At 38.4% G+C, this 20,904-nt stretch overlaps 1 protein-coding gene across 3 annotated transcripts in view; it reads right to left on the bottom strand.

The window, feature by feature from the left end:
• Positions 1-20,904, bottom strand: part of CCDC146 (coiled-coil domain containing 146) — a 192,583-nt gene that overhangs the window by 124,791 nt on the left and 46,888 nt on the right. The window contains exon 2 of one of the 3 annotated variants that reach the window (XM_045564289.1): positions 12,296-12,373. The exons of the other annotated variants lie outside the window; for them this stretch is intronic. The gene's annotated coding sequence lies outside the window, so the exon portion shown is untranslated. The remainder of the gene's footprint in view (positions 1-12,295; positions 12,374-20,904) is intronic. 3 annotated transcript variants of the gene reach the window in all.

The following is a 20,904-nucleotide window of genomic DNA, read 5'->3' as shown; positions in this document are numbered from 1 at the left end:
AGAAGTGCCTTCACTTATAAAGTAAAATTAATGAAAAATAATAAAAGTAAGCAAAGTTCAACTGGAATAAGCTATTCTTTAATGAAACTATAAATCAGGAAAGTAAGCTATAATCTTGTTATTACAGGCTGCTTTGTAATAAAGATATTCTCTATTGCTACATTCAAATCAATAATTCTTATTTTTAAAAAGTAGAGAACTGTTGCATTAATTGGAAAATAAAATATATAACTAGAATATAAACTCTATGAGGGCAGGAACTAAGTTTCTGAGTTTACTGACCATCATAGCAGGCACTCAATTACTATTTATTGAATGGATAAATAAATATAACCTTCACCCTTAAAATATAACACAAAGTTAAATCCAATTTCAATTAATTTGGAAAATACAAACCAGCAGCCAGACTGAGAAATGGGCATGAGCAGAGTTAAGGCTATGCAGAAACAAGCTCTTGAGGATCCAAGTCTAGGGAAGGAACAAAGACAGCAAGGGTTGCACTGGTGGCAGGGCTGGTGGGTGTCTGATCTCAGGCAAGAGACTCTTTGCTTTCCATTTAATAAAATGGAACAAAAAAATTGCAGTGAGAAAGCAAGTCAGCATCAGCCTAGACATTTATGGAACAAGTAGGCAGAAACCTCTGTAGCTATCCCATCGGGTTAAGCACACTTTGCTTTCGGATGTCTCTATAATCTATATCTTGTACGTACTTCTGTAGCTGCCCTTAAAACACTGTATTTTAATTTACTATTTTTTCATATTGTCTACCTTATTAGACTTCTTAGAATAGGAACTATATCTTTACCCATATACCTTCAACACCTAGAAAATAAACACCCTTACTAGAATGTGCACTAAAAATAATTACCAATGGAACAAACCAGTTCTGCTACTCTTCTAAGGTCTGAAGAATATTATAATTGCAAGTAATTTGCTTGACTTTTCAGAAATAAAATGCTTAATGCTAAATCAATGAAGTAACAATAATTCATTCACTCCTTTTGGAAAGTTAGTTTGTCTAAAACCAAAGTCCCATAGAAGCAAATCTGAGGTTCTTCTGTAATTGTTGTGGGCAACTGCTAATACCAGCTTTGAAAATTTTTCTTCCCCAAAGCATATTGACAGGGCCACCTACATAATTTGCAGGGCCTAGGGCAAAAAATAAATGTGAGGTTCCTTGTTCAAAAAGCAAGAGAAAGTGCTATTAAAGTTACCAAAATACAATGTTTTCCCTTTAAAAATATTTTATGACTCATCAAATGTAATAGGGATAATAGTGATACATAAGTAAAAACATAAATGTACAAATTCCAAGACAATATTTTGGTGTCATAATTTTATTTAAAATAAATAATAATAATATAATATCTTGATGATTGATCATAAGATTTTTCTGGCTCACTTTTCTGCAAATTCGTTTACTAGGTTATCAAAATTTGTACTTATTGCAACTTCATTTTCAATTGATATAATTGAAAGTGATGTTGATCATTCTTGGGAAATGCAAGATCATAAATAATTTTTGACAATTTTTAATTTTGAGAAGAATCTTCTTGCTGATACATCTGTTACTGGAATTGATAGGAATAGTTATAGACTGCAACAACATTTAGATACATTTCTGATAAATCATCTCAAAATATAACTTCCAGAGCTGACGACTGTCATGGAACAATTTTTCTAAAAAGATTTAACTCTTCATACAAATCATTTTCATGTTCAAACCAAATTTTAAATGTAAATTTATCCAATATTCATTTTATTGTTTCCTCTAACACTTGCTGTACCTTGAGGTTGTTGTGCAAGAATCCAAAAGTGGCTTTATGATTTGTATATGCACCAAAACACTTGCTTATATGCATTCTATTGCTGTGTGTTCAATTATAAAGAAGAAATAAAATTAAAAATGGCCTTCTTTATTAATACTTTGCTTATTTAATGCTGCATGTGAAAAGTGTTCTTTTCTGTAGAATGCAATGATATTTAAATTTAATTTCTATTTCTAACCCCATGGATATTTGATTTGTGATGGAGATTTTAAAACTGGAGTTTTAAACTCTGAAGAATTTTAACAACTCCCTGATATGCTTTATTTCAATGTTCATGTGTTTGCTTTTATTTTTTAATAATTTAAAAAAATTTCTGCATGAATGTCAGCAATTATAGTCCTTACTATATGTGCAGATGCCACAGGGACAGGTTCTGGGGACAAGCCTCCTACAGTGGGTCCCAGAGATGTCCCCATGCAGAGCCTCTTCTTTCTCCCAAGGGCATGACTGTGCTAGCTGCCCCTATTACTTTTGCTGTCACTGCTGCTTCTGCTGCTGTCGCCGCCATTACTGCTGCCAGTCTGGACCCATGTGCTGGGCCAGGTGCCTTGGGACTCTGCAGTACCCCAACCTGCTCTGAGGCATGCATTTGAGCACCAGGCCACCAGGCCAATTGCTCAACTGCACTGCCTGCCATAGCCACAGGCTCAGGTCTGTGCACACCGCCACTGGCCTATCTCTGCTGATCATGTGCATGCTCAATTGTCCCCATAGTTTTCACTTTACAGAATACAAGCTCAAAAATAAAATTACTAAGCATTTAAAGATGGTAACACCAGGACATTAAACCAACTGCACGGCCCTTCTGGGAGTGGGTCCTTTTGTGACTGCACAGGTAACACATCTATGAAGCCGGCCCTGTATATTAGCCATTGATTTGCTCATGTATTCAAGTGGACCTGTCAGGTTTCAGTGTGAAATGTCAGTTCTTGGCACACCCATGGCCAAAGAATGACCAGACACACCAAAATTAGGCAAGCATAAAAATGAGGTTTAGTGAGGAGAGAAAGATAGGATTATAGCGCAAGAGTAAGATATAGGTTTACAGAGCGTGATACATAGGCCACAGATGATGACCAGACCCACTGTTGCAGCAAAGGGAGAGCAAAAGGAAGGTCGCAAAAAAAAGGGGGCTTGGTTATGGTCTGGGTCTTGTTTTATGGTGTCCAGATAGGGGCCTTCTCATGGTTGAAACATCACCATGGAACCACTTTGATTGGACAACTGGGGAGCTGCATGACCTGAGTCTTACTGCGCATGTGGGTCCTAGGTCACGTTCTGGACTTTATGATACCTGTGCTGCTTGGCTCATGGGCTAGAGAGTCCTCTGCATTCTTTTGCAGCTGACGCACCAAGTTCTGATTGGCAGATTTGTAGACTATTCCCTCCTCCCCCAGGTATGGAGAATTAGGGTGGGGCAAGACCAAGATGGAGGCAACAGCACCCACTCTCAACCCCAGGAGACTTGGAATACCTCACTATCTACCTAACAGACCCAGAACTGTTTCTAAAAGGACCCTGTCTTAGCCCACAAGGTCTCCAGTGTTCCACTTTGGTGACATTGGGATGACTGCCCCTCTGGAGAGAGAGTTGGTAAGGTGCCTCCATTACATAAGGGAATGCCAGTTTTCATACTTATCCACAAATGCATTGAGATGTCTACATTAAATATGTACAGCTTTTTATGTGTCAATTATACCTCAATAAAAGGGTTTTAAAAAAAGAAAGGGAGAGTAAGTAGGAAAGTAAGAAAACACAACAGAGGCACATAAAAAAGTCTCATGTGAATTAAAACCTAAAATACTGATTAATCTAGATAATAGGGAGGAAGGACTTACGTAGATAACAAAGTTTAATAGATAAAACAATAAATATTCAAAGATTAGTTAATATAGAATTGCAAAGTCCATTGTGTTAATGTTACTATGCTGCAAGCAATATGACCTATGGCTGTAAATAAAACAATGAAATAATATTCTTAGGCTACAGTGATATAAACAACAGAATGTTTATAAAATGCCTTAAATTCCTGGTGAAGGAAGAACTACATTTGTATTGGGTATAGTAATTCTAGAGAATTTCCAAAATACCTAAATCAATTAAGCAAATATTTATTGAGTCCTTTTTTTTTGAGCAGAGTTTCACTCTGTTGCCCTGGGTAGAGTGCTGTGGTGTCAGCCTAGCTCACAGCAACCTCAAACTCCTGGGCTCAAGCAATCCTCCTGCCTCAGCCTCCCAAGTAGCTGGGACTACAGGCATGCGCCACCATGCCCGGCTAATTTTTCTATTTTTAGTAGAGACAGGTGGAGACAGAGTCTTGCTCTTGTTGAGGCTGGTCTCAAATGCCTGACCTCAAGAGATCCTCCTGCCTTGGCCTCCCAGAGTGCTAGGATTACAGGCATGAGCCACCGTGCCCAGCCTATTGAGTCGTTTTATGAAGACCAAGATCTACAAAGAGGCAAGCAATTTATAATCTAAAGAAGCAAGACAGGGAAATAACTAGCTCTATAGGGTAAGGTAATATAAGCCCAAATAAAAGGCAATGTTCACAATTGCTTAAAAAGCAATTTGTTGCTTGGAATTTAGACTCTAATCTCTAGGCATTTTTTGCACAGAGGAGTTATCTGAGTTGTAAAGAGATTGGTGACAGCGAGAAGAGCGGTTTGGAAAGGGTATGTATCTGGAGGCTGGCAACCAGCCGCTGTGCTACGGGTAGGAGACAGATAACAGCAGTTAGCAAACCAAACAAAGTTCTTCACCTCACAGGGCCCACAGACTGGTGGCAAGACAGATATTAATCAAAAAATCACAGCCAAATTTTTTAAAGTTATAACTGAAACAGGTGCTATGAAAGCTCGGACTGCAGAAACAGGGTGGCCACATACTGCGCACTTCCGGGGGTGCCATTGGCACAGCAAGTTCTGCAGGGCAGCAGCCCCCACTGAAGGAGCCAAGGCAGTACCATGCTATGCTGCAGGAGTCTGAAGAGGAGAGGATGTGGTCTTATGAGGCTTTCGAGAAAGCAGAGGACTTGACACGCCAGCTTTAGACACACAGAGAAGACGAAGGCCAGTGAAGGAGAAAAGAAGCTAAATATAAAGGGTTAGTCCCATCACAGAACATTCAACTCCTCTGTTAGTCACACTTCATCTAAGGGTTAAAATAGAAAGCCAAAATAGGAAGCTTCACAAAGAATAATGAAGCAATAAACATTGCAGGGTATGCCTTGTTTTGTAATACACACCACTACTTCCTCTTCTTTAAAGTGAAACATAGGTGATCATCATTTTGTTTTGATTTTGAACTCTTAAGGAAATTTGTTTTCTTGATAGTTACAAGAAGCATGTGCAAAAACCAAACACCACATTCTCCAGAGAAGGGGGCAGGATACACAAAGGATGTGATTTTTTTTGACAGTAAAATGGCAATGCTTCAAGAAAGATGTAGCAGGAAACCACACTATCTTTCAATATTACTCATCACTGAACAAGAACAAGTTTTGCTCATTTTAGAAATAGCAGGGAGTACTGTCAATTGAAACATGATATATTTCTCTCCTAGTCCTACACAGAACCTGAGCATCTTCTTTGTAACTTAGCTCTTCTAACTGACCTGGAAACATGATTGTGGTCCTTCCCCCAGCAGCCCATGGTTCTAGAAGGTTAACTATTAATACAAAACTTTCTACAGTAAGTCAGAGCCAAACATCTTGGAGGAAGGGAGAACTCTGAGACACTTCCATTTTTTTTTCTTGTTTTCCTAATTATTAAAAAACATAGAAATGTCAAAATAGGGTTATAAAACTTGTGGTATAAAATTGTATGACAGGTGCCTCTCAATCCTGTCAGTATGTCTCTGTGATTATATGCACATTCTCTTTTGGAGATAATGTTAACAGTCTGTGTTGAAGGTCCATCCTGAGAGCTTTTGGTCCACAATATAACAGGCTCAGAATAGCGGGCAGCCGACCTGACATGAGGCACACCTCAGATCCACGTAACGGACACAACAGTATCAGGTGTTACCAAATTGGCAGTCCTATTAATAAACGCAATAGATAAAATGCGATTATTCGCATCTACATCTTATATTCTATGTACATTATTCAATACTCTTTTTTACTATACAAAGACAAAATTAGACTTGAAACATTTTTTTAAGACATAGATACATGTTTTTAAAAAGAGGGGTTAAAAAGCTTTGTCATTCCAAGACCCAACAACAAAAAAAAACCCACAACTTTTTTCTGTTCCTAAAATCACAAAAAAGAAAAATACCCTCTCAAAAAAAGAATCCTACCAAATCCCCATTCAGGCACAGGAAAAATGAAAACTCCTGCAGTAAACACGTACAGATAAAATTTGCCTCATAATTGAAGTGTCAAAATAACGATGTGGCTTGAATTACCTTTAATTAAAAACACACAAAAGAAAGCAAAACTCTGAGAGAAGGCGCCAAGTGCGTATCTAGCCATTAAAGTCAATGTTCACATGTTTTAGGCAGTTAAATCTTAAATTATGTGCCTGTGTAATCAGTGAGGAATCTGTTAATTGCCCGCGCTCCTGGGGAACCCAAGGCTCCCTTAGAGAAAAAGCACCGCTCCCTCCGGGGGCTGGAAGGGTGCCGAGAGCGCTAGGCCCCGTCCCTCCCCATTTCTCGCTAGCTTCTTGCCTTCCTTTGCCCACCCCCACCATGCCCCAAGCACAGACCCAAGAAAAGTTCCTCACCCTTTCTTCAAAGCTTTTAAAATATTTTCCCCTTTTCTTCTCAGAAAACTGCATAGCCAAAATGAGCACTGTATTACTCATTTCTGAGTAGGTATAACGTGTGGGGTCATGATTGGGAAGCGCCAGACACGTGGCAGAACTGTCAGAGAAACAGACACGATTTTGTCTCCGCATACCCTCCCTCCCGGTCGCCCCTGCCCACGTGCAGGCACCCCCACCCAGTGCACCTCATAATGAAAACATTCATGTAACACTTCACAATTTAAACAAAGCCTTCCTTCAAATTATTTCACTTAATCCTGACAACCATGTACCATAAGAATTATCTCCATTTTGTAGAGGAGGAAACTGAAGGTCAGAGAGTATAAATGACGTGCCCAAGATAACACAGCAGTAAATGGCAGTATTTATTCAAACCCATGTCCCCTGGCTGCAAATCCACTACCCTTTCCCATTACACCATGCAAGAATCTCTCTGTGGTCTTAGCAAAGCCCTTTCCTCTTGGCCTTCAATAGCCAAAAGCAGGATCAAGGGTCCAAGCAGACTGACGAAATTCAACTTCTGTCACTGCAACAGTGTAAGGCTAGGACTCCTTTAGCAAAAAGCAAGCCAACACAATGTAAGTCAATTAAAAATAAAATAATTCTCATAGAGCAATGATTATTAGGCAGTCCATGAGGTGAAACAATGGGCTATAGAATTTGTTGCTACAGTTACAAACCAAAGGAAAGCCTTCATATAAACACAGTGTGGCAAGAAACACTGGTTTCGTATCTGCAATAATTTATAGTCATTCCGCAAGTCCAGGCAGACTTTAGAAATTCAAAGGGTGCCCAAAAGGCCCTATCAGTTCCCTTAATAGTTTCCAAATAATTCAGTGTGAGTCTCAGAGACTAAGAGGAGGTTTGGAATGCCCAAGTAGGTTTAAAGCTGACAGTCTTCCAGAAAGTCTGTAAAGCAGAGATTCTACATGTTTGAGTGCAATCTAGAGTCACACTGTAGGCCACTCCTCTTGCTTTCTACAGAAATGTGCACATTTTAAAAATTCCACTGTCCTCTGTGCTTGTATTTTTAAAAATGGTACCAAAAAGCACACTTATAACATTACAATAATTACAATTATATAGTAGTCTACATATCTTATCTAATTAGGCAATTGCTTTGCAACTCTGCTCGGTCGTTTACCCATTTCCTCTTCCCCATACCCTGGCCAGTAGGAATGTGGACCTACACTGGTCTGTTTGCTTAGCAAAGAACTTCATGACATACGAGCTACCATTGCTTCTAGGGTCCTCCCTTCTTCCACCTCCTCCTCCTAGTATTTCATCTAAGACCTGGATTAGTGATGTTGACTTATTCTACCAGGATGGCAGCACGGAGTAATGGAAATGACTACTTTGAAGTTCATCAATTTAGGCTTGAATCTTATTCCTCCCCTTCCTGTGTGACCTTGGAGAAAATATTCAACTACTAAGTGGCTATTTCCTAAACTGCAAGATGATTTAAGAGTTATCATGAAGATTAAATGGGACAATGCATGTGAGGTCTCAGCCCAGTGCCCAGCATATAGTCCTCAATAAATGTTAACCCCCTCCTACCACTACCTGGTTCTTTTGCTTCTCATATATAATGTTTCTTCAATCATTTTGACAGGGAACAAATAAACAGAGGTCACCCTGGAGATGGACCAAATATTTCAGTAATCTATGGGCTGGAAAAGATGGTCTGAGTCCTCCAGCATGAATGTGTCCCAGAGCATTCCTTTAGGCTTTGGTGCAGGAGACTTGGAAAACCTAATCTTCCAATCTCACTGTGAAATGTTCAGTCCAGGATAAGAAAGACTGTACAGGACATTGAGTATTAGAGCAGGAGAAAGGGAACGATACAATTAAATAAAAGTCCTTAAGGGAATACATGTTGACTCCAAGTCAGGGGAAGAGCTACCTTAGACAATAAGTGAAGTAGGCAAAGTTCCCCCTCCCATGTCGGCAAATTTCATAGCCTCCTCTTTTTGTTGCATAAGTATTTCCTGTTCTCAGGCTCTCACTGGCCCTAGGCAGATCTCCACTTTAGTTTTCCTCTCTCCTGGCAGCATCTCTTACTTAATTTATTTCCTTCCTTTAAGGGCAAAGGTTCTTACATTAATTATAGGGTTAGAAGAATATTTGCCAAGCCAATCCTACCTTTACATTGGAAGAGGAAATTCAAAATAAAAATAAACAAACAAGTGTTTCTCTGAGTTGGGGAACAAGGAGAGCTGGTGAGAAAACAAGTTGACATTAAGCCCGAGGCACCCTGTCCACCTAAAACAAGTCTTAAGAAAGGAAATGGTAGAACCTGGATATTCAAGAATATCAAGGGAACAACATGCCTCCCTTCCCAGGTGGGACTTGGAGAAAGTGGCAAGGTTTCAGAGCCACCACCACTGTCACCCCTTTATGTGATGAAGCAGAGAGGACTACCTAGGCAGAGAGGGGAATGGGAGAGGTGTGGGGGCTGGTTGGGAGCACAACACCCCAAAGCCCTTAAAGTTGTGAAGAACAGACACTGCTCCAGAAAGCTCTGTGGACCATGCAAACGAGAATCAGATGGGGATGCAGCATTCTCAGAAGACGCCAGCATGGATGCCCATGTCTGAGACCCAGGTGGGAGCACAACTCGGGAGGAGCCGGCATGGTCAGACAGTAACCACTGACCCGACAACCGTCCTGAAACCATATCTAATGACCCTGGACTTAGGTCTCATGCCCAGGAGGAAGAGAGGAAAGGGAATCATGAATTGACTCAGTTTTTTAAAGTCAGCTTTATTGAGGTATAATTTATATTCAATAAAACTCCCAATTTTAAGCGTGCAATCTGATGAGTTTTTACAAATGTTGACAGCTGTGCAGTCATTACCACAAACATTTTCATTGCTTTAAATAATTCCTTTGTGCCCCTTTGCAATCAGTCCTTCAACATCCCCCTCTCACCCCCATCCTCTCCAGGCCTGGCACTTGATAACCACCTTTCCTAGAATTTCATGTAAATAGAATATGTTATGAACTGAATGTTTGTATCCCCACAAAATTCATGTGTTGAAATCTAATCCCAATGTGATGGTATTTGGAGGTGGAGCCTTTGGGAGGTAAGAAATCATGTGGGTGGAGCCCTCATGAATGGGATTTGTGCCTCTATAAGAAGAGGCCAGAGAGCTAGCTAGTCCTCTTTCTGCCACAACAAGAAGTTGGCAATCTGCAACCTGGAAGAGGACCCTTATCTGAACTCAATTATGCTGCCACCCTGATCTCAGACTTCTAGACTCTAGAACTGTGAGAAATAAATTTGTGTTGTTTACAAGCCACCCAGTCTATAGTACTTTTATATACCAGCCCACACTAAAACAGAATTATAGATGTGTCTGGCTTCTATTACCTAGATTCATTTACATTGTTGTGGGTATCAGTATTTCATTGCTGAGTATAATTTCATTGTACAAATGAGCCACAATTTATTTGCCATTTACCAGTTGACAGACATTTGATTTGTTTCCAATTTTTGGCTATTATGAATCAAGTTGCTATGAACATTTGATCATGTGACTACACGTTTTCACTTCTCTTGGGTAATACCTACGAGTGGAATTGCTGGGTTGTATGTTAAATGTATATTTAATTTTATAGGAAACTGCCAAATTGTTTTCCAAAGTGGCCGTACCTATACTCCCACCAAAAATGTACAAGGGATTCCAGTGGTTCACATTCTTGCCAACACTGGTTATGGCCAGTATTTTTAGTAATAATTTTAGACATTCTAGCAGATGTGTAGCAGTATCTCAAGGTTTTAATTTGCATTTCCACAAGGATTTATTATATTGAGCATCTTTTCATATGCTTATTTGCTATTTGCATATCTTCTTGAGTGAAGTGTCTGTTCAAATTTTTTTTGTGTGTCTATTTTAAAAAATCAGGTTGTTTGTCTTCCTATTATTAAATTGTAAGAGTTCTTTGTATATGCTGGATATAAGTCTTTTATCAGATATGTTTTGTGAATACTTTCTCTCAGTGTATAGCCTTTTCATTTTCTTAGCAGTATCTTTTGAAGACGAAATCTATCAGTTTTTTTCCTTTTGTGGTTCATACTTTTTGTATTCTATATAAGAAATCTGGTGGGCATCAGGGAAGATGGCTGACCAGAGACACCAGCTGCCAGAGTATCTCAGAAAGAAGGAAAAGTTTTAGATGAACAAGAAAGAGCAAACAATCAATCATAGATTGGGTGTAATTCCAAGGGAAAAGTGCCAGAACCTGCAAGAGATTCCATGGGAAGAAGAACAGAACAAGAAAGAGCAAGATATCAGCAGAAGTCAACCCCCCAGCGGGTTGGAGTCCAGTGAAAAGGGTAGGTGGAGCGGTTTGTTTCTCCCTCCCTCACATCTCTGGCAGTCAGCAGGCTCCTGAGCTGCTGGAGAGACTTTCTAGCCTCATGAGTCCAAAAGCTGCTGCTGCCATTAAACTGGAAGCTTCTTGAGGACAAAGCACCAGGCTGCCAGACCCCTTGGGACACTTCCTGTCACCACAGACCCAAACCAAGATGGCAGATGCCATACTGTTTCTCCACCCATCATGCACCTTTGTCCTCCCCATGGGGATTCAGCCCCTCAGTTTTTGTCTTGCTCATTCCCACATAAACATTTCCCAACTATGGCCCAGACTGCAGGAGCCACAGGGAGTTGCTGGGTCCCAGGTGATCTGTGTGATCCCAGAGACTGGACATTCCGAGAGGGCTGCCTTTGGAAAGAGGGACAAAAACAACCAGAATGCTAGCTTTCCCCCATTCACTCTTTTCCTCTCCTTCCCCTCCCTTGCCTGTAGCTACCAAGACAGACACTTGAGCCAGGGCTCTCAAGAACTGCTGCTTCCCCTCTGCTGGGGCTTCGAGAGAGAGTGAGGCTCAAATCTTTCCTCTTAAAGACCTGCAGAGGACAGAGGGGTACTCAGACTGTGAGCTCCCTGCTCACCAGCCCTCCCCAGTGCTGCCTGCCTGGCTGCTCCATCAGAGCAGGGCACACCCTAAAGTTAAGAGACATCAATCTGCTTGAGCACCCCCACAGGCAAATCGGGACCAGCATGCTTCTCCCTGGCATGGTCAGGGATTGATCTTTGGGGACCCAGGGACAGGCCTGCAGCCCAGATCCTATACCCCAGGACTCAATCATGTTGCTCAGGGGTATGGAGGGGAGATTTGTGAACAAATCTTGGGAGGCATGGGAGCCCGAGTGGGCAGAACTAAAAAGAGAACATAGTGTGGGTCCCAGCCACAGCACACTCATGGAGCAACCTTGCCCCCACAAGAAAGCTGTGCTTTCAGCCCAAGGTAGGATCCTGGACAGGCAAGCTCCCAGCCTGCAGTGCCATTGCTAGGAAGCTCAGCTAGATTGAGTTCCTGCCTGCTGGCAGACGCCAGAGAGAGGCCATGGAGCAGGGGAAGGGGGAGAAGAGCAAAACCCACTCCAGCAGCCAGATTTTGGATTTCAGATGGACTCTGCCTCCACAAGCAGACTTTCTGGCTGGATGGATGGGGCCACCTCAACCCATCCCTGGTGGCTGTTCCTAGAAGGCTGAGAGTAGATCTTTCACCCCCACTAAAACAGCTACCTTATCAGCTTTTCTGGTGCCTAAGGGCAGGTTCACCCAACCCAGCCCTGCCCAGCCTCACTTCTTCACCCACCTCTGCAATGATAGAGAATAAGGACTCACCTGGAAGTTCCAGGACCCCACCCCCCACCTGGGACATTCCAGTGCTTCTCTTGAGGGGCTAGAGCTGGTCACAGGTTCCTAAAAAACATTGCATCTTGTTACTTCTGGCAAGCACCACTTACTGATAGGGCGTTCAATTTGCACAGACCTTTACAGCATTTACTGACTCAGTCATACAGGGTATGGTTGATTCTTACCTGCAAGCACCATCTACTGTCTCAGAGATTAAACTTTGTTCTTACTGATTCTCTGCCTTCTAGATCTGTTCATTTTTGATAGAAGCATGTTGAAGTCTGCAACTATAATAGCACATTCAAATTTCTCTGAGCAGTTCTATCAGGTTTTGCTTTACCTAATTTGATGCTCTTGTTAAGTGCATATATGTTAAGAATTGTTATGCCCCATTGGATAGTTGATCCCTTTATCATTACATAATGCCCTTCTTTATCACTGATAACTTTCTTGCTTTTAAGTCTGCTGTGTTTGAAATTAACATAGCTACTCCTGCTTTCTTTTGATTAGTATTAGTATGGTATATTTTTCTACATACATTTGCTTTTAATTTATATGTCTTTCTATTTCAACTGGATTTCTTATAGACAGCCTATAGTTAGGTCTTGTTTTTTTGATCCACTCTGACAATTTCTGTCTTTTAATTGGTACATGTAGACCATTCCTGTTCAAAGTGATTACTAATATATACTAAGCCTACACTTAACATCATCAATACGTTCTTGGAAACTGTGACTTTAAGCAAAACAACACATAATGAAACCAATTTTACCAAAGGCCAATTGATATAAACAAGAATTAAGTTGCCATAGCATATTTCTGGTCACAAAAACATTACCAAACTTCTAAATAAAAACCCCAAACGCTTCTAATATTAAACATTGAAATAAATGTGAGCTATATATAAATTTAAGAAATATTAATAAAAACAAGTAAGATAATTATTTACCTAATTGTTGGTGAATCAGTGAATGATGGCAGTCATAGTGGTTGTGGGTTAAATCAAGGAATAAAGGTTTGCAAAGAAAAAATTGAAAGGAGTACCTCCTATCACCATGAAGTTCAAAACCAAACAATAACAAATATGGTGGGCTGGATGAGCACTTTTGTACTGCATTGTTTATTGTTGTGCATTTATATGATTATTGTACATTTTATGAATTTTAATTTTACAATAATTTGTATTCATTTTCCGACACACTTATTTCAGATCAGGGTTGCAGGTGGCCAGAGCCTATCCCAGCAACTCAGGAGGCAGATCAGGAACCAACTCTGGACAGGATGCCATTCCATCACAGGGCGCGCTCACATACATACACATACTTACTCAAACTGGGACAATTTGGACCCACCAATTAACCTAATGTGCACATCTCTGGGATGTGTGAGAAAACCAGAGTACCCAGAGAAAACTCATGCAGACATGGGGAGTAGATGCAAACTCCACACAGACAGTGCCCTGGCCAGGAATTGATTTTTTTTCCCTCATCAACATTATAATGAAATGACATTGAATGAAACCACATTATTTGAGGAACTGCTGTAGTTCAATTCATATTCACCATATTTTTTACTATTTTCTATTCATTGCCCTTGTTCTTTGTTCTTATTTTTGTCTTCTGCTCTTTTTCTGTTTTGTGGTCCTAATTGTGCATTTCATATGATTTCATTTTCTCTACTGTTTAGAATCAGTTATAAGTCTTTCTTTTTACTATTTTTAAATGGTTGCCCTAAATTTTTGATATTTATTTCCAACTAATCCAAGTTCACTTTCAAATAACACTAAGTTGAACAACTCTTGAACAACATGGGTTTGAACTGCATGGGTCCACTTACACACGGATTTTTTTCAACTAAATGTGGATTGAAAACACAATATTCTTGGGATACAAAACCCGCATGTACATATAGAGGGCTGACTTTTCTCATACTCCGGGTCCACAGGGCCAACTGAGGACTGAGGGACTTCTGTCTGCAAAGATTTTGGCATCCACAGGGGTCCTGGAACCAATTTCCCCACAGATACTGAAGGACAACTATATACTGCTTCACCTTACAACAAAATAGTCATAATTTGTCCCTCTCAGCCATTATATCATTGCTGTCATTCATTTCACTTATATATAAGCATACATAAGCACATATATACATACCTATGCATAGATAATTGTTGATTTTTTAGTCTGTTCAGCTTTTGACTTGTTAGGCTGGAGGGACAACTTCCAAGTTCCTTACATGCAGAATCCGAAACCAGAAGCTCTTTTATTAATATTTCTTTTTGTTGCCTAATTGCATTGTATAGGAGCTACAGTACAATGCTGAATAAAAGCGGTGAAATAAAGATGTTCCAGAACTTAAGGAGAAAGCATTCAGTCTTTCATAGTTAAGTGTGGCATTAAGTGTAGATTTTTCATAGATTCCTGTATTAGTTGGAGAAGTTTCCTTTCTTTCCAAGTTTATGGAGAGTTTTTATCAGGAATGGGCATTGGATTTTGCCAAATACTTAAAAAAAAATCTATTGAGATGATCATATTTTTCCTTTGTATAGTCTGAGTGGTGAATTACACTGCTTGATTTTTATAGTGAAATCAGTCTTGCATTCCAGGGATAAACCCCACTTGGTCATGATGTATTATCCTTTTCACATATTGTTGATTTCAATTTGCTTATATGGTGTTAAGTATTCTCCTTCTATGTTCATGAGGGAGATTATCTTGTATGAATAGTTCTCTTTTCTGGCAATATCTTTGTCTAATTGGTTATCAAGGTATTACTGACCCTCATACAGTGAGTTTGGAAGAGTTCTCTTCTAATTTTTGGAAGAGTTTATATAGAATTGGTTTTTTTTTTTTTTTTTTTTTTTTTTTTACTTAAAGTATTTGGTAGAATTCACCTGCAAAGATATCTGCTTCACAGATGGAGTTTTCTTTTTATAGATGATTTTTTAAAATTCATTTTTAAATTTATATAGAGTAAAAACCACTCTTTTTGTTTATAATTCTGTATGTTCTATCAAATGCTTGTAGTCATGTAACCATGACTACAATCAAGATGCAGGACAGTTCTTTCCCTTTCCCCAAAATGTGAATTATTTTGTGCTACCCTTTTGTAGTCAAACTTTACCTCCATATGTAAATCCTGGCAACACTGATCTGTTCTCCATCTTTGCATTCCATTATATGGATGTACTACGATTTGTTTTTCCATTCACATTTGAGAGACATTTAGGTTGTTTCAAGGTTTTAGGCTATCATGAATAAAGTCTTTCATAATCTGAGCTGGCATTTGTTGGGATCTTTTCCCTTGAGAACTGGTCAGATTTTCCTGTTTCTGGTATGTTGAGTAATTTTGGATTGCATGTTGGACAATTTGAACATTATGCTGTGAAACTCTGAGTCCTGTTAAAATCTTTTAGAGATATTGATTTTTTGTATTTGTTTTAGTAAGCAATCGATCTGGTTAGGCTCAGATCACCAGTTCTGCCATGCCTTCAGGGGCAGTGATTCCAATATATAATTTTCAAGCCTTTTCTATGCACTTTGGGTCTTTACATTACACGCAATACTCAGAAATTATTCTGGGACCTTGGTGGTATTTTTATTGTAGTTCGTTTCTCAAAGCCTTAACTGTGCTTCTCTTCTCCATATCTGAGTGCGATGAGTGTTCAATACCCACAGTGGATGCCTGAAACTGCGGACAGTACTCTCTATCTGCAGTTTCAGGATATGTGTACTGTGGCCTATACATACACCATGGCCATAACTTTTGCAGTTTGAGGTGCAACAGCAAAACCAGCACAAATTTATTTTTCCTTCTTCACAATTTCACAGATTTGTTCTTACCATAGATCTCAGCAACCGTAGCATATGATTTTTTTTTCCTTATTAAGTCGAAAACTTTTATCTTTTCATTTAAAAGAGGCACTTTGTGGCGTCTCTTTGGCATATCCAAATTGCCAGCATCACTACTCTTGTGCTTTTGGGCCATCACTACGTAAAATAAGGGTTACTTGAACACAAGCACTGTGATACCAGGACAGTCGATCTGGTAACTAAGATGGCTACTCAGTGACAATCAGGCAAGTAGTGTAGGCAGCGTGGATATGCTGAACAAAGGGACAATTCACATCCTGGGCAAGATGGAGCTTGTACAGTGCAAGATTTTATCATGCTACTCAGAATGGTGTGCAACTGAAAATTTATGTATGTTTATTTCTAGAATTTTCCATTTAATAATTTTGACCTATGGGTAACTGAAACCCCAGAAAACAAAACCAAAGATAAGTGGGGACTACTGTATTCCATGTTTATGCAGGTGTGGGGCTGACCTTGTTACTTGTTCAAATACAAACACAGAATTGGGGATCACCTTCTCTAGTTCTCTCCTGTATGAGATGTCCCCCAACACTTTCCAGCTTTCACGGGCCCCCTTTGTTGTGGCTAGAAAGATCGTGTTCTCTTAGTTTTTGCTTTATGCTGCCATTCAGTTCCACATAGTTGAGGCTACCCTTAAGGTAACACAGCAAGAAAAAAGAGAAGGGTGTGAAGATTCTCCCCCCCCACCCCACTTTTTTACCAGTTCCTCTATTTAGAAGGACAGTGTTCTCTTTTATTCTTTGGTATCCTCGTAGCCTGGCAGTGGCAGTGCAAATCTGTGTTTGGAGCTGGCCTTGGAAGAGCAAAAAGAAAAGAAAAAGACATGGATTTCGCTGAGCCCTCTGTGTTGTAGGACTCCCTTTCTTCTTTACAGTTCTCAGCTTGGTTTGCTTTTGGGTGAAAGCCAGAAAATAAAGGAAGAAAAAAGGAAATTCAAATTCATTGGTAATATCTTATTTCTTAAACTGGGTGTTAGGTACAAAGATGCTCTTTTCACTCTTATTCTTTATACCTTATTAATACTTTATATTCATACTTCTGTATGAATTAACTACTTTGTATAAAAAATATGAAGCAAAAACAAGAGAAAATAAATAAAAATCAAAAACCTGGCCCATGACCATGGAAATTGGTAGGGCTCTGACTGAAGCAAATGCAGAATTGTTCCAGAGGGGCATTATTATAATCCAGAATTTAAGGGATTTTCACAAAAAAGAACTCCTGCTGAAGATCAGCTATGAATAAAAATTCACAAGCCATGACAGGAAATAAATCACCATGAGAGAGAGACAGAGTTCATGCACCAACAGAGAAATAGCAACCCCAAAACAGAACAGAATACCATAATTTTATGTAATATGTTTAAAATAATTAAAGAGATAAGAGAAGGTAAAGAAACCACAATAAATAAATAGGGCAGTTTAAAATAAGAGAAAGCAGATGTGTAAAAGAGCAAAATAAATCTTCTAAAAGCAAAAATACAGTCACTGGGATGAAAAACTCAATGCAGACATTGAACATTGGGTTAGCAAAGATTAGGAAAGAATTAGTGAATTATATGATAAATTTGAAGAAATCATCCAGACTGAAATACAAAAAGAGGGAGAAGCACAACTCATGTGAACACAAGTTAAGAGACGTGAATGATACAATGAGAAATTCAAATATATGTCTAGGTTACGAGCTCCAGAAGTAAAGAATAGAAAGAAGATGGAGAGGCTGAAGATTTACAAATTGAAGGCCTTAGATAAAGAAAGCATATTGACTCCTGAGTGAGGTAAGTAAAACAAAGGCAGAATATCAGTTCTCTACAAATCTTCCGGAAAATGTAAGAGGGAACATTTTCCTCCTAATTTTACCCTGATACCAAAACCAGAAAAAGATGTAAAAGAACACTTCAGACCAATATCCCCCATGAAAATATAATAGAAAAATCCTCACAGACGTTAGCAAATTTAATCTAGAAATTTATAAACAAGATAACATAACATGATCAAATGTAGTTTATCTGGGAATGAAAGGTACTTCAACATTTGAAAATCAATCATTGTAATACACCCCATAAATAAATTAAAGAAGAAAAACCATATGATCATCTCAATAAATGCCGAAAAAACATTTGACAAAATACAACATTTGCTCATGATAAAAAGTCTAAGAAAAAAGGCAATATATGTAACCTAAATATTTGTACCCCTGAAATATGCTGAAATTAAAAAAGAAGTCTAAGTAAATTAGGAATTAAATTCCTTTAACCTGCTAAAGGCCATCTGTGAAAAACCAGAGCTAACTTCATAGCTGCTGGTGAAATACCAAATGCTCTCCCCCATAAGATTGCAAATAAGATGATTTCTGCTTCCACCACTCCAATTCAATATTGTACAGCCATCTTAGAAAAGAAATACAAGCCATACAGATTATTAAAGAAAAAAAGGACTAAAACTGTCTCTATTTGCAGTTTTACATAGAGATTTCAAATAGGACTACCTACATAGTAAATATTTCTCAGTATTGTTAGTTATTAGTTTATGTTATTGAGTTTATTAATATTTCATAAGAATAATAGGTCATAAAATATATTTCTTTTTAAATAGTTTATAATTCAGAAAATTAAATTCCTATGGCTTTCCTCACTTAAACCGAATTACTGAATCCTGTTTTGTTTACATTTTCTTCTGAGAACTCTCTCATGCCCTCTGCTGTTCACTTATTGAACATAAATCATTAAATAAAATATTCGTTGACATTTATATTTACATGGTAAGAAATCTTTCACCGATTTGACAATTAGAGTCAGTCTTAGGAAACAATATATGCTAAAAAATGCTTTTAAATTTTTTTCTTATTATAAATGCAATATATGTTCACCATTAATAACGCACAAAACATGAAATAAGCACTCAATCTCACTGTTTAAAGATAGCTACTGTTACCAAGTGGTGTCTATCCCTCGGGAATTGTTTGTATGCAGTATAATTTTATATTAAATTTATTAGTATTACAGAACTGAGATCATAGTATACATGCACTTTTGTATTTGGTCATTTCACTTATTAGGGAATATTTCCCATATCATTGACTCATCTTCAAAATATAATGTTTAAATTGTTGTATAATATTCCAGTGTGGCCAGGCACAGTGGCTCACACCTGTAGTGCTAGCACGGTGGGAGGCAGAGGCGGAAGGATCGCTTCAGGTCAGGAGTTTGAGACCAGACTGAGCAAGCGCGAGACCCGTCTCTACAAAAACTAGAAAAATTAGCCAGGCATGGTGGCGTGAGCCTGTAGTCCCAACTACTCAGGAGGCTGAGGCAGGAGGATTGCTTGAGCCCAGAAGTTTGAGGTTGCAATGAGCTATGATCACACCACTGCACTCTAGCCCTGGTGACAGAGCGAGACCTTGTCTCACAGAAAAAAAAAATTCTGGATGTATACTAATTTATGTAATACCCTCTTATTTGGGGGAATTTAAATTGATGAGATTATAAGTAACCCTATAAAACAAAATTCATTGAACATCCCTAATTTTATGCTTACATCCTAAAAAGTATAATTTCTGGGTCACAGATAAACATATTTTTAAGCCTTTTCATGCTTATTGCTGAATTGAACTCTAAAAAGTTTTCACTAATATATATTCCCACCAGAAGTATATGTTCATGACCACAGAAATGGCTTTTTAAAACTGAACAGGTAAAAATATCTTATAAGTAAACTATAAATAAGGAGAAAAAAGTTATATATTATTCTCTATCTACTAAGTGAATAATTTGTTTTTTCAAAGGTGTCAGGAAAATAGAAGGTCCTTTTAGTAGAGTGATAAAAGGGCCAGACCTTCTAATTGCTTGATCTTAATGCTTCTGAATCTGTTTCCTAATCTATAGTGTAAGAAGAAGAATTGTCCTGCTAAACAGAGAGTTTACACTTTGTTTAGTTTACACTCTCATAAAACACCCTGTTTACAGTGAGATGACTCATATGAACATGTTTTGAAAACTATAATGTCATATAAATGGAAGGTACAATATTTTTTAGTCACTATTGTCATGTGGACAGACTTGATACTCATTATTTTTAAGTGTCTATAATGTTTTAATATCTTCTATCAATCTTAGTACAATTTTCTCCATTTTCAACCTCATATGACCAGAAAAGTAACTTTCCAATCAATTTTATTTGAATATATTGAATTATATTTGAATGTATTTCAGTTTTGTTTATTTGAATATAGTAAAATAATTATTATGAAACATAGACAATTATGGTTCAGTTGCCAATTACATTAACTTAGTTTGTCTCAGAAAAGGAAAAATTACCACAGAAACAGAATTATCTATTAAGGATTCATATTTAATCCAAAATCTAGTATTTTTACAAAAAATTTGAGTACATTATCAACGTACTTAAACCAGTGCCTTTTTCAAATTTCTTTTCAAAGTTACGCCTGTGAGTTTTCATAAAAAAAGATATCTTGAAGATTAGTCTGGATAATCATGACCACATGAAAAACACAAAACCAAGGACGGAACCACTATTCATTCAGTGGGCATTTCTGCACTAAAGGAAGAAGAATAAGGAGGGAGGAAGGACCAGGAGGAGAACAGAAAAGAGGAAATGATAAGAAAACACTGCATTTTACAAAATGTAATGGTTAGCAAAGAATGTGTGGCTTCAGCCCTTTAGCCCAGTCTGTCTCTTTATCAGTATAGCTCCCAGGAATTTT

This window comes from Lemur catta, chromosome 11 (genome assembly GCF_020740605.2).
Source record: "Lemur catta isolate mLemCat1 chromosome 11, mLemCat1.pri, whole genome shotgun sequence".
In the NCBI taxonomy this organism is placed as follows: domain Eukaryota; kingdom Metazoa; phylum Chordata; class Mammalia; order Primates; family Lemuridae; genus Lemur; species Lemur catta.
The sequence above is the reverse complement of the archived record's forward strand: the minus strand, read 5'-3'. Positions and strand labels throughout refer to the sequence as shown.